General features: G+C 49.0%; 1 protein-coding gene across 15 annotated transcripts in view; it reads right to left on the bottom strand.

Annotated features, from left to right (window-relative positions):
• The window catches only part of MICAL3 (microtubule associated monooxygenase, calponin and LIM domain containing 3), a 157,942-nt gene that overhangs the window by 82,463 nt on the left and 61,152 nt on the right, over positions 1–14,327 (bottom strand). The window lies entirely within an intron of this gene.

Here is a 14,327-nt window from a genome sequence, read left to right as displayed (position 1 = left end):
AGGCAAGTCCACGGGAGGAAAAGGGCCTTGCGCTCTGGGTGAGGTCTGGACTCACCAATGGAAGGGACTGGCTGCCAAAGACGAGCTCTCTGAAAAGATAATGAGGCACAGGACAGTGTCAGAGGCCGAGACAGACTCCAGGTCAGCAGGACTGTCCTGCCTCGTGGCAGCGGGCGGCAAGATTTTACATCCCTTCCATTTTTACAGCAGTAACGATGCTGCCCACTCACCAAAAAGCTCTGAGACAGAAGGCGGAAGGTAGTCTGTTTCCTAGCCTGGCCCCAATGCCTATCCAATCACTGCAAGCGTTGCCTTCCACCCTTCAGTTCCCCCTAAATCAAAGTTTGTTCCAGGTAGCAGTAAGCAGCAAGAGAAACAGTTTAAAGTTCCTAAAAAGAGCTCATTCTTTTCCTCACAAGCCAATACTTATCTTACAATGGCAGACAGTCAAAAGATGGCTCATAAGCAGCACGAAAGACCAGATGTGTTTATCCAGAGACAGACGAAAGGGGGACATGTAACCCAAGGACAAGAAACAAAGGTCCCAGCGTGTGTGCCCCGTCGGGGGCCCTCTGGCCTCCTCTGCAGGGATTCCGACCACTTTACTCGCTCTGCCCTTCGGCCAGCATGGTGTTTATGATTTGGACCCCACAGACCCTGCTGTGTTCATCGACGACTTTAACTCAACCCCCCGAGTTACAGCATTTGGAAGCTATGAACGCACCTGCTCTGGTCTCTCTGCCTCTTGTCAAGAATGAAGCTGATTCTTCTTTGTTCCTAAGCAGCAGCAGCCACCTTCCACCCCCCTGCCCAGGACTCAGAGCACCATGTTCCCACTGAAACCCACAAGCATTTGTGAAGGCCTTTCCCCTGCCATACACCATGATCACCCTTCCCCAAGAGTCTCGGCATTTACTTTCAAAGAAGAGTTCTGATGTGCAGGCTGACACTCCCTTGGTTGGCCATAGCCCACTCTGCTTGAAATGAATATTTACTTCCAAAGAGCTGAGCATTTCCAAATCAAACCCCACCACAGACCTTTGTTAATAACTGGCCCCAGTCCCTCTGCTGATGTAAAACACTTTCAAATTAACAGGTTTCAGCCACTCCCAGACAGCAGCAGAGTGTCTGCTTCCAAGCGCAGGCAAGTATTAAGTGCCCAGTCTAAGGGATTTTGACCTGCAGATCACTAATGACAACAGATAAGCAGAGGCAGGCTGGTTCCTGGACCGATGTACCCGAGGAAAGACTACACCAGGTCAAGTCCCCTGGGCTGCCTCTGCAGGCCAAGTGCCCGCAGCAGGGTGTGCTCTGCAGCTCTGCTGGTTAACACTGCCTCCTGTAGCCAGGGCTCCACTCTGAGAGCAGCCAGGGAGAACTGCAGAAGGGCCACTGCTGCTGGCGCTCTCATTCCTGCAGGTCAAAGCCAGGTCGTGCTCCTCCTGGCCGCCCCCCGGACCACCCCCATGTGCTGTACGTCCTAGTAGCCTGGGAAAAATCTACACTCATAATCACAGAAAGCTGCAGGCCAGGATATCCTAGGGGCTGAAAAGGTATTGAAGGAGGGGCCAAGGGTAGTGAGGGGCCTGGGAGGGAAGAGGGGGAGGTGCTGCTGGGCCTCCGGGCTTTGGTGCCATCTCTGCCAGCTGACGGCAGCCACGGAGCCGTCCCACAGCAGCTGACTGCTGACTCAGAAGCACACTCCTTGGCTGTGGAGGAAAGTGCTGGAGAGACAGCCCACGCAGTGCATGGAAGAACACAGTTTACGTTTCTATTTATAAGAGTAAAAGGTTGTCACTGACTCATGGCCGGTCTGAGAACACTCAATCTCCAGCTCTTAGAATAGACAGGTGGGTGGGGGAGATTTCTCCTTAAAAATAGAAAACGGAAGGAGAATCAAAACAACAAAATAAGAATTACACTTCAAGGTTAAGAAATCAGAGTCAAGCGTGGTTAATTTTCTCCTCAGCCCACTCGGTTGGAGGTGTGACTTGTCTAAGCAGCTCTCAGAAGTGGGGCCTGCGGGAAGGCATGGTTTAGAACGTCGTCAGGAGGAAACTCAGATGACAAGTTCACTTCAGATTATAGAGATTCCTTCATGTTTTGCAGAAACAAGGACCAAAGTGTCCAAACGCCTTGAGTTCCTGGTCAGTCTTTCTGCAAAAGGGCCGCTTCAGCCACCATCATTTGTGGAGAGACTGAGTCCCTTGCCTGGGGTAGCAGATGGAACCAGACTACCTGGGAATAAAACTCTTTGTCACCTGTAGCTGCTCCCCGCTCCTGTGATCCCTCACGGCCCTGAGATGAGGTTCTCTGGGTCCCCAGGAAGTGAGTTCCAAGTACAAGGACAGTGGTCTTTCTTGTGCATTGTTTCTGCCTCCATCCCATCCTCACTTCTTCTCTGACTTCCCATTCCATTCAGCTACAGATGGACACTCAGCACCCTGCCGAGCAAACAGGAAACCGGTGTGCAATCCTCATCCTGGGGGCCTGCACTTCTGTCCCATTCACCATTCCTTATCTGCACCTGCAAGTCTGCAAGGACGTTATTTCAATGGCTCTCTCCTTCACCAGCTGAGAGCTTCCTTAGGGCAGGGACCAGGTCTCTGCAGCTACAGCCTGACTGGTAGTAGAAACATACCAGTTTCTGTGGAGTTGACACAGGGAAAGAATTTCTCACAGGAGTCCATCTGGGGGTCCAGTAGGTCCACACTGGAAGGACAAGTCCTGGGGGAGAGCGTTAGCCATGCCCTGCATGGCTGGAGGAGCTGGAGAACAGGGCAGATGTTACAGAGGAGTGCCACCAAAAAGTGGTATCTAAGAATGTGGTCAGAGTGGGCAGGGAAAAATACTCCACGAAGAGGAACTAACAAGAATGTAGCACTTTTCTTACGGAGTCTCACACCGCCTCACTTTGGCGGAATGGCCCTCCCTAGAGGGGTCTGAGAAGAGCCTGGACCATGACCTCTGGGTTCTCTTCAAGTCTCCAGTTCTGAAAGACATTAACCTTCAGTGTTGTATCTTCTCAAACTGTTTATTTTACTTTCTTTTACACAATTGACAAATGAAGTGAGTCAGACATGGGCTGACCCTGCCTTGTGGTTGTCACCCCAAACAAACACGAAGAAGTTCAAGTCAGACCAAACACCCAGTAAACATAATGGCTAATGCCAATGCAAATGACACCACCAGCCCAGAAAATCAAGGAGTCAAAAAGAACCATGCCCTGCCCCAGCGTCTCAGAAAAAGTGTTCTCAACTGTAAACTGAAAGTAATGCCCAATTAACCACAAGGTTTTGCAGAACTGAGGTAATGAATGCAAAACGTTTAGCAGTGCCAGGTGCACAGCAAAACCCAGTAAGTGGTATTATTATTATCATCATCATCATCTAGTAGTTTCTAATCCCAGTAACAAAAAGTTATACTCAGCTAAATAAATGGCTACCTATATAACAGCATGAGAGAGCTCAGATATTTTGTTTTTTGAAAGGAAGAAAAATGCCTGGAAAACTTCCTTGTTGCACTCTCACTCTTCACTCTCTCTATTCCATCTGTTCCAGGTGTGACAACAGCCTTGGGCGGGAGGGGCTGAAGGAATAAGATCTGCGTCAGCAAGTTCCTGCCAAACTCAGATGTTAAAACAAGAAAGACTCAAGGACTGTCAGTAACAGTGAAAACAGCTATCACACCGACTAATCACCAGCGGTCGGACCCACGCCTCATCTCAATCCTCACCACAAACTACTACCTACATTTTGCAGATGGGAATCTTCTGCTTAAAGAAGCTGAAAGGTCACACAGCAAGAAGCACTGCAGCAGGCAGTGTACCCGGAGCCCAGAGCCTGAGCCCCTGCGAAGAAAAAACCGCCTGAGAAGTGAGCACTCTTTAGAATGATGCCCCAAAACCTGCCAGGAAGAGAACTTCAGGTGCACTTCACAAGGACACACAATGCAAGATCCTTCTCCTCTCAGTCAAGCGCTGCATCTGCTCCTTTGAAGTGGGCCCTTATCCCAAACATAAGCATGGGCGGCGGCGGCCCGGTAAGTCTGGGACCGGCTGCTGAAAGGCTGAGCTGCACCAGCCGCGTTCCTCAGCGGGCTCCATACACCTGACACCTGACACACCCCCGAGGAGGTGACCACAGAGCATTTCTGAGTCACCAGTGATATTGCACTCGTTGTGGGAACTCAGGGCAGGACAGGAAGTGAGCCTTAGCCCACCATCCGCCAGGAGTACAGAGCTGGGTTACAGAGACCAAAGGACCAGCACCTCCCCGCCCACCAAGTTGACAGCTCTGCTAGGGTGCCGCGGCGAGGGTGGGAGAGGGCCTCTGGCTGGAGAGAAGGGATCACTGAGGCGACGGGAAAGCACAACCAAAAGCTGGTCTTCTTCACAAGGACAGGTCCCAATCCTCTCTGCTCGGCACCATGTACCTGGCTCCAGGCACACAGCAGGTATTCAACAAGGGTCTGCTGATTAAAGATGCCTGCACTTGTGCAGACTCAGACAGGGGTCTGGCTGGCAGCTCTGCAGGGTGACCTTGCGGGCCACTGCAGCACAGGGGCTCCAAGAACACTGAAACAGCCTGCAGCAGGCCAAAGGGATACAAATACCCCCAGAAAAATGGCTGCAGAGCTGCAGGGAAACCCCTCGGTCACCTCCTAGCCTGGGGTAGAACCTGCAGCAGAAGCTTTGTAATGTTTGCCCAAACACACAGACCACTGGCGAGAGATTAACGTGGCACAGAATCCGGGGTTCCTCGCTTGTCCAGTCTGCCTACTACCAACTGCCAAGAGTCACAAAACACACAACAGTCAAGGCTGGGCGGGATCCGAAGGGTTATCTAGTCCGACCAGCACCCCACGTGTGCATCTTTAATTACCGTCCGAAACACAAACAGCTCCAAGGACAGGTAACTTGCTACCTTAGGAAGCAGTCTTCGAAATCTCTGAGCAGCTTTAAGTGTCAGTTTCCCAAGGACTCAATTTCCAAGCAGAAGACCAAAGTCATTCTGCTCAGTTTTCACTCCATGTCCACAACACAGCTGTTGGAGGCACCCAGAACAAAACCAGCTCCTCTACATGCCAGCCTTCCAAATATTAGCTCTGTGTGTCCTCCTTAGCTCCTTCCACCAGTTCTCTTCTGGCAGAGTTTTCAACTTCTTCACCTTCCCAGCGTTCTTCCATAAGCTCCTACCATTAATATCAACACCCATCTCACCCGCCTTCCCTCCCACGTGCCCACCTGAAGCAGCCCTCTGCCTGGGTACCAATCCCACCTCCCTCTCTTACTCAACCACACACATGGCCTCCTGCATTGGTCCTTTCCTCCGGCATCAACCCCTCCCCCCAAACTTGAGTATCCCCATTGACATAAAAACTCTCATCTTGAAAAACCCGCCTTGCCCCTATCCCCTCTGACTAGTTTACTCCACTCCCCAAAAGAACTGTCTGTGCTTGTGTCCGGACTTCCTCTTCTCCCACTGGCTCTGGAACCTACAGCGATCAGGCTTCATCCCCACGACTTCACGGAAACACCTCATCAAGGACGTGCATGATTTCCACACCGTCTAACCCAACGGCAGTCCTCAGTCCTAGCCTCCTCCACCATCCACAGCCCAAGTCAGGCACACCCCGCTCTTCCTGGCCCCAAGAACACAGCCCCCCCCCCCAATGCCTTCCAAGCTGCTTTCCTGTGTCCCTGCTGGTCCCTCACAGACCTCCCACTCTCCACAGGCTGAACTGCCCATGGGATCACATGGTGTCTGGGGCTCTTCTCAATCTACATCCACTCCCTAAACATCGGTGGAATTCAAACCTTTAAAATCACACACATAGTTCTCTATGTTTATATAAATGTAATGTTAAAAAATCTGCACAGGACAAAATTTACCTCTACTACTGACATAATCTGATGTTTTCTATTCTATCTCATTTTTTTAAAACTTGCTGCTCCCCACTGTATTGATTTCATGATCCATTAATGAGATACAACCAACTTGGAAAAAGTCTGCCCTGATCTCCTCCAGGCCCATGGGCTGAAGTACCATTTTATAGTAGGGAGAGTCGATTGTACACAAATAACTTATTTTCTCTCTCCTGAACCTGTGTGGCCAGTTGGTTTTCTGATATTTTTATGTGGACATCTCACAAGCATCTCAAACTCAACCTGCACAAACACGTGCTTCCCATTCCCACCCACAGTCTGCTGCTTCCCTAAGCTCCCCATCTTCGCAGATGGCACCACCACTCTCCCAGCTGCTCCATCTAAAACCCTCAGCATTACCCTAATCCCTGCCACATCCCAGAGTCAACTCTTCAGTGACTTCTGTCTGTCTGTCTTCACAGCACAGCCCAGATCCAAGTGCCCTCCCCATCTCACCCAGGTCACCATCACCCTCACGCAGATTACTGCGATAGTGCTCCCACGTCCACTGCCCAAATCCCACCTGACCCTAAATATTTTCCAACAGCAGCCTGAGCACTCACTCAATGTTAGTCAAACCACGTCGTGTCTTCCATCTCAGAGCTAAATCCAAAGTCCTTACAGTGGCCTAAGAGGCCTGGGTGACCCGCCGCACCCTTGTCCCTGTGCTCATGTCCTCCCACCCTCCCTGCTGCTCCTCAGGCTCCAGCCACACTGGCCTCCCTCCTGGTCATCAAGTGCCCCCAGCAGCGGCCACCCGGGGTCTCTGCCCTTCTGAGTCTCTCTGCTGACACTCCCCACCAGGTGGCCATATGGCTCCTTCCACCCTTTCTTCAGGTCTTTGCTCAAATGCCTCCTTACTAGAGAACCCGCTCCCTGACCACCCACATGAACAGTACCCACCTGCTGTTTCTCTTTATGCCCCTCACCTTGCTTTACTTTTCCCCTGTCATTTGTTACCACCTGACACAGTATATACGGCTCACCTGTTTACTGTTCCTCTGCTCCAGTAGAACACAAGCCCCAACTGCAAAGAGCTCGCCTGGAATGTGCCCGTAGTTGTTGACACACGCTGGACAGAATGACTCCAAAGTCGTCATTATTAATGTGTTTCTTCCAAAGGGTTCCCCCTACTCTATATTTATGTGCTTTGTTTTCAAGACCCATTGGGACCTTTTAATTATCTTCACTGAATCTCATCTTGTGGGGTTCAGCCAAAGCCATGGCTCTACAGCTCCTATCTTAACATAAAGGAAAACATTTTTACAATGGCTGACAGGGCCCTGTAATAGTGGTTCACAAAATTTTGGTCTTAGGACTCCTTTATACTTTTAAAAATACCAAGCACCCAAAGAGCTATCAATGTTACTACATTTGAAGTTAAAACTGAGAAAAATTTCAATATTCATTAAATCATTTTAAAACAACAATCCATTACATAATAACATAGTTAAACTTTCTTCCATAAACTATTTTCCAATATAAAAATTCAGTGATCAGAGTTATAATTTTTACATTGTTGCAAACTCCTCAAAGTCTGGCTTAAGACAGCTAGATCCTCAGACCGCTTTCTGCATGTCACCTGCAGCAGTATCTCACATCCCGTGGCCTCTAGAAACTCCACTGCACACTCGTGAGAGTGTAGACTCGTGAGCACACAAGAGTGGAAAAGACAAGTATCTCCATCGTAAGTATTACTGTGAAAGTTGCTTTAACCTCACAGACCCCCTGAAAAGGTCTCAGAAGCCCCTCCAAGATCTGCACCCAATGCCCACCTGACCTCTTTCACCTCCGCCTCCTGCCACCCCCTCGGCCTCACCAGCCTCCTTGCCGTCCCTTATACACGCCAGACCCACTCTCACCTCCGCCCTGGCACCTGCGGCTCCACTTGTCTGAAATACTCTCCCCTACCTCCATTCATGCATTCAAGAAGTACTACTGAGCATCAATTAAGTGATGAGCACTTTTCCAGGTTATGAACAGAGGAGAAAACCTCCCCTGCCTCCCAGGCACCAGCCCCCCTGACAGAGTCGACAGGTGTGTTGACGCATGCTCCCACCTGCCACGGCTGTTCATCCGAGTGTCACCTTCTCAGCATGGCCTTCCCTGACCACCCATTTAAAACTGATTCCCACTCAGCTTACCCTCGTGCTCCATTCTCCCCTGAAGGACTTACCACAACTGGATGTACTACACACGCTATTTACCTGTTTGTCTTCCTCTCTAGAATGTGAAATCTGTGAGGGTCAGGGCTTTGCCACTGTGCTCACTGCTGTAGCATCACACCCAGAACAGGTGCACTGTGACGATCTCCCCCTCCCTCGCAGCCTGGCTTCTGCCTCCAGCACTCCACTGAGGTCGATGATGGCTTTCTCACTGTGAAAGGTTCAGACACTTCAGTCCTCACCTTGCTTGTCCCTTTGGAGCTATTCCTGGAAACTCTCCTCTCCTAGGCTCTGCCTCCTGCTTTTCAGCTCTGAGGGTCTCAGCTTAGTCCCCTCAAATGGTTACAGCTGCTTCATCTGCAACCCCTCTTTCATAAAACTGGGTGATCCCTAAACTTGTATCTTTCCTGACCTTGCTCCTGAGATCCAATGCTATTAAACATCTTTACCCAGACATCCCACAGGTACCTCAAACCAAGGAGCGCACAACGGAGTACTTCTGCTCTCTTCCCCAGGTCACCCCCTCAGGTGGTCAAATGTCACCACCACTCACCCATCAATTAGAAACTGGGGGTCACTTCAGATCCTGCTGTGTTCACTCCTCAACCCAACCAAAAGCAAAGACCTGTTGGTTGTGACTCTCTAGGACCTCTGCTTCATAAAGTCCACTTCCTTGCCGTTATCTCGGCGGAAGCACCACTCAGTGGAAACAGCCTCTTCATCCTAGCCCCCTTCTATCCATCCTCCACATGAGTGCTGGAGTGTTCTTTTTAAAGAGCAAATGTAATCCCTCGCCTCAAATGTGATCCGCTACACCCCTCCACTGTTTTTAGGAAATAATCCAAACCCTTGGCAACATTCAAAATGCCCAAAAAGATCTAGTACCAGCCTTACTTCCTGCACTTCCAAACACAAGCCATTTTCTGCAGTCACACTTGCAGTCTCTGCGACACACACACTCTGGTGAGCCTCAAGTGTGGTCACACTGTTCCCCTTGGCCCAACATGTCCTTCTTCCGTCCTGCATCCCAGACCCCAGGCCTCTGCGCTCCTTCTTACCCTGGCACACTCTCCTCCCTTTCAACACCTGCCACTTGCTCCGGAATGCTGTCCCTGTCTGTCTACCCATTAGTTCGCATGGCACTAGTTAGCAGGGTGTTCACTTTTGCACTTGCACTCAGTACACGTGACAGTGGAAAGAAGGAGAGAAGAATGAGAGGCTCACAGCACAGAAACATAGAAAGGAGAAAAGAATGTGTGATGAACAGTTTATTATTAACCAGTTCCTGGTTTAGGCGGTGAGAGAAGGAGAAGGACAAGGACAGGGCCAGAGCTGAGCTCCCTGAGGCCTCTCTGGATAGTTTCTGATGGAGAAAAGGACCACTGTCTTCAATTCATGTTCTGGGATAATATTTATCTCTTTCAGACTCCTAAGTCACTGATACTATGATTTCAAAGCTCCCAAGGGTGAGCCAGTTTAAAGGAAAAGATCCGCCAGATGCCCACAGGGTTCCTGGAGATGGAAACACGGAAGGAAGGAGGAGATAAAGTAAGTACAAGTAGGCTTCTTCTGAGAAGGTGGGCTGTAAACAGGGGTGGTAAGACACAGCTGTCTCAGGAGGCTGGCAGCTAACAAAGGAAAAAGATCTTACCTGTCAAGGCAGATGAGCCCCTCAACCTCCATCCCACACACCAAACAAAATGACCAGGTCTGCTTGGCTCCAGGCCACAGAAGAGGGGGCTAGCTGGCTCCAAGACCACAATTCTTTTTCCAACTATTTTCTTGGAGAAACTTAGATGCAAACCAAGAAGGCTGATCTTAAACCAGCTCCACAGAACATACTTCCCCTTTCAAATTTCCCTTATGGGATTTAGGCACAACCTCCCCAGTGAGGCAGACATTTTCTCTGGATCAAAGCCCTCAAGGCCAGCCCTCCCGCTCTGCTCTGACTCCTGCTGAGCTCTGACTCCGTCCGTCACTCCCGCAGCTACGGCCCTAATCCTTCATGTGGGAAAGAGTCCATCTGGGTAGAAATAAAACAAAGAAAGGGAATAACAGCAAGCTTTGTTTCCTTAAGCTTAAGGAATACTGCAAATTCCCCAAGCTATACCCTGGTAGGCTCTTTAAAGGGTACAGCCCACAACTTCTCCCTACTTCGCGACCCTGCCCTGGGGGTGATCCCCACCCTCTCGGGGCGGGGGGGGGGGGGGGCAGCGCTGAAGTACAGCCGAAACTTCAGTTTCTTTTCTCTCAAAGACCAATTGCCAACAACCAACTGCCATGAGATCTTTGGGCTCCAAAATTCCAACTATTCTGGGCTCAAAGCCAGCAACCTACCGAAGTTTTTCTACAGAAGACTAATTAGTCTTTACTCAGTTCATGGCCAATTAGGCAGTAAAGCCCCCACAAGGCCTAAAGGCTCTGTCTCACGTCCACCTGTGTCCTAAAACAGTAACACCCAATGGCCGAGAGGTGCAGGGCCACGCTCAGGTAGCACGTTGCTCCCTGCCCACGTGCTCCAGGTGCAGGCCCACTGCCACTTGAGCTGCTGGCTCTGCTGCACAGAAGGCACACGCTGTGGCTTGCTCAACGGCCTGAGAGAACCTTTGTGCTCCCCAGGAGATAATATTACTTGACCCTCCCATCCACTGTGGCTCAGGCAGATCTAACTCCAGGGAAGCCATCCTCATGAGAAAAGCAGCCAAAGGATGCCCTCTGCCCTCTCGTGAACTGGAGGACTTCTGTAGCCATGACTCAGGACCACTCAACACCAAGCATGACCAAGTGAGCTGGGTGTATCTCACCCTCTCAGGGTCCCCTTTCCGAAACAGACTGAGTATATCACCTTTAGAAATATCACCCAGTTTGGGACAGGGAAAAGTGAATTTATTCTTAACTTAAATACACAGACCTTAGACATAAAGACTTTGTTAAAGGGCCTTAACTAAGCAACCTTCTCTTTCAGAAGACATTGTAACCAGAAGCTCCCAGATTATCTCAAATCATAGTGTAAGCACAGTGGGAACTCAATAAATATCATGATAGGGTGACGTCAAAATGCCTACCTCCTATGGGCAATTTAACCCACCTGCTCATATTAAAGTCTCAATCCCTGTTAGCAGCAAGTTTGTTTTTTAACAAGCTAGTACGTGACAAGCGTTGACATACAACAGTGACAGTGGACACTTTCTTTGCCATTATGCGGCATACGGCTCCTGAGAGGAGGTTAACAATAATCAAACTTGTTTTCTATCACTGCAATTCAGTTATTCTGGGAAGAAAGCAGAAGAGGATAAGGAGGCAGGAGGATGTACAGACCGCTGGAAACTTTACTTAACCTCCCCGCCCTGAACCTTCTAATGCAACTTTTGAGAGTGGCCACACTGTAAGATTTTAGTTTCACCCAAATCCCTACTCACCCTGTGACCTGAATTTTAACAGAGCAATAAAACAGCCAAACAGCAAGGGGGAGAAAAGAGTCACGGGATCCAAATAAAGGACAAACAGGGTAACTGGCCTCTGGGCCCTAGAGAACCTGAGGGCCTCACCCTCTAGCCTCGCACCAGAGCCAGGTGGGCTTGGCTTATTCCTGGTTAATATTCCAACCAGGTCAGGTGCTGGACGCCCCGGCAGAGGGAGTGTGGAGGAGCCAGGTGAGAGCCACAAGCTGTGCCAAGCCCCTGACAGCAGGACCTCGGGGCCTGGCGGAGAAGCGCATGGGCCTGGAACAGGGATCCTGACCGCCCCACAGAAGCAGCGGCCAGACGGGAGACTTGGTACAACATTGAGGGCTGGAGGGGTGTTTTTCCAAACCACTATGTTAAGGTATAACTTACATACCATGATTCATCTGTTTTAAGTGTACAATTCAATGACTTTTAGTAAATTTACTAAGCTATGCAACCGACCAAGGCTACAATACAGTTTTAGAACGCTTCTATCCATCTAGAGGGGGCTTTTAATAACTCCCCAATCTGAAGATGGTTTTGGTTTAGTCAGGTTTTAGAGGCTGATGAACAGCAAGTAGAACCCACCGCTGCTGCTGTCAGTTCAGGAATGTGAAGGAACTCAGAGCAAGTTATGGCAGTCTTGTCTCCACATGAATAGCTGGGCCTGGCTAGGGGACCTGGAAAAGTGTACAATTTTCTTAAAAAGTAACTAACGCTGAAAATAGTGATTCCCAAACTAAAAGGAAGAACCCCTTAATCTGTTTACATTTCCTGTTCCTCCCCACAACATCTCAGCAGTGCTAGAGTACAACTCTCTTCACTGGGACAGACTTTGAGTCCTAGAGCCAAGGACTCAGAAACATTTCAGCTAAATCTTGAAAGAGGCATTGTCCCTTTGTCCTGACAGCTGTTCTGCTTTCAAAAGCACAGTGTAAAGAAATGGGTCATGAATCCCAAATCTAATAATTTTCCAAGTCCCTGATCAAACAAAAGAAATCGAATTTACGAAAAAACTGCTCCACCAGAATGTGTCAGGGAACCTTCAAGTCACGTTAAGCAGAAAAGAAGTCTTCATCTTCTCTTCCCAACTTGTCCCCTTGACTGAATTGCAGCCCTAATAAAACTGCCACCCACCCAAGCCAGAATTCCACATGTCGGCCTCCACATGTGCCTTACTTCCCATGTTCTTCTCATTGCCCCAGAACCAGGAGGTCAGGGACCATCCTGTGCTAAGTACTGCAGCGAACGCAGAACAGCACAGGACACACTGCCAGCTGTTCTCCCCAAATTTCTCTCCCACACATTCCCTCCTTTCCAGCCTCATTGCCTGGAACTTCATTATCTCTGACGGAGCTCTTGCAACAGTCAAGATCTACATTTAGGAGATCCTGCCTCAATCACCATTCTCCATCTCCAGACCTTTTCCATCACATATTAAGTAGTAATTCCCCATGTCCCCCTTTCCTCCACCCACTGTTTATCTCTATTCCACTTTCTGTCTCTATGATTTGCCCATTCTAGGTAACTTACACAAGTGAAATCGTACATTTGTTCTTTTGTGTCTGGCTTGTCTCACTCAGCACAATGTTTTCAATGTTTACTGATGCTGTAACATGTACCAGAACTTCATTGCTTCTCATGGCTGAAAAATATCCCACCGTGTGTACATGTTCACCCATCAATGGACACTGGGTTGTTTCCACCTTTTGGTTCTTGTCAATGATGCTGCCATGAACACGGGTGTACAAGTTTGTAGACCCTGTCTCAAGTCTGAAATCCAACTAATATGCTGCATTTCTTCCAAAGTGATCTTTCTAAACATCTAATGCCACTCCTCTCTCTGTTTGCACATTTTGAAAGACACCATTTCGTTGACAGGCCAAATTCACCTCCATCCTCATCACCTTCTGACTGCCGGCACACGCTCATGTCCACTTGCGGTTGCAGGATGCCGCCTCGCGCTTCCCTGCGTGTCTTGTTCTCACTGTCCACAACCTGCTTCCCTGCCGATGTGCGCACTCAACCTCCCTCAGTCTCCTCTCCCTCAAACAACGTAGACCATGGCTGTGAACCTGCTCATCCATCCATCGGGCTTCGTTTCACATCTCCTCTCTTGTGCTTCCTTCTCTAGGAACACACTTTTCCACTGTCCCCCAAGCACCACCCCGGGGCTCTGCCCCTAGAGGGCAGCGAGTTTCTTGGGGTCAGGCTTCTATCCCCAGCCCTCAGCAGTGTCAGATTCACAACAAGCATTCGTATCTATGGAATGAATTTTGGCTTATGAGTATATACTTTCAGTGTTCAAGACAAACTGTTTTTAAAAAGCAGTAGAAATACTGGGGGTCTAACATTTTATTTTTAAAGCCACATGTAAGTTGAGTTGCTAACTTCCACTCCAACAATGTATTAATTCCTCAAGAAAAGTGTAATAAATAACCACATTTTTTTTCAAAGGCTTTCCTCTTCAAACATGCCTGAATCCCCATCTGTTCCCTGTTTAAGAAGGAACACATCTCCTTAAAACCAAAGAGCTACCTGTAACCAACAGAAGTCTTACACCCAGAATACGTAAAGGATTTATACAAAACAATAAGAAATAAAGACACCCATAGAAAAATGAGCAAAAGATCTGACCAGATATTTCACAAAATCAGACATTCAAATTGCCTAAATCAGGTGCCAAATATCATTAGTCATCAATAAAATATCAATCAGAACACAATGAGATACCATTACACGCCCATTAGAACGGCTAAAATTAAAGACTGACAACACTGGAAGGACACA

This window comes from Camelus dromedarius, chromosome 25 (assembly GCF_036321535.1).
Source record: "Camelus dromedarius isolate mCamDro1 chromosome 25, mCamDro1.pat, whole genome shotgun sequence".
NCBI lineage: Eukaryota > Metazoa > Chordata > Mammalia > Artiodactyla > Camelidae > Camelus > Camelus dromedarius.
Note: the sequence above shows the minus strand (reverse complement) of the source record. Positions and strands in the feature narration are given on the sequence as shown.